Below are 598 nucleotides of genomic sequence, written 5' to 3' on the forward strand. Positions count from 1 at the left end.
CTGATGGTAGTTTTTTTTTTCTGTGCAGAAACTCTTTGGTTTAATTAGATCCCATTTGTCTATTTCGGCTTTTGTTGCCATTGCTTTTGGTGTTTCAGTCATGAAGTCCTTGCCCATGCCTATGTCCTGAATGGTATTGCCTGTGTTTTCTTCTAGAGTTTTTATGGTTTTAGGTCTAACATTTAAGTATTTAATCTATCTTGAATTAAATTTTGTATAAAGTGTAAGGAAAGGATCCAGTTTCAGCTTTCCACATATGCCTAGCCAGTTTTCCCAGCACCATTTATGAAATAGGGAATCCTTTCCCCATTTCTTCTTTCTGTCAGGTTTTTCAAAGATCAGATGGTTGTAGATGTGTGGTGTTATTTCTGAGGCCTCTGTTCTGCTCCATTGGTCTATATATCTGGTTGGTACCAGTACCATGCTGTTTTGGTTACTGTAGCCTTGTAGTATAGTTTGAAGTCGGGTAGCGTGATGTCTCCAGCTTTGTTCTTTTGGCTTACGATTGTCTTGGCAATGAGGGCTCTTTTTTGGTTCCATATGAACTTTGAAGTAGTTTTTTCCAATTCTGTGAAGAAAGTCATTGGTAGCTTGATGG

Source organism: Mandrillus leucophaeus, unplaced genomic scaffold, assembly GCF_000951045.1.
Source record: "Mandrillus leucophaeus isolate KB7577 unplaced genomic scaffold, Mleu.le_1.0 Scaffold407, whole genome shotgun sequence".
NCBI classification, from domain to species: Eukaryota; Metazoa; Chordata; class Mammalia; order Primates; family Cercopithecidae; genus Mandrillus; species Mandrillus leucophaeus.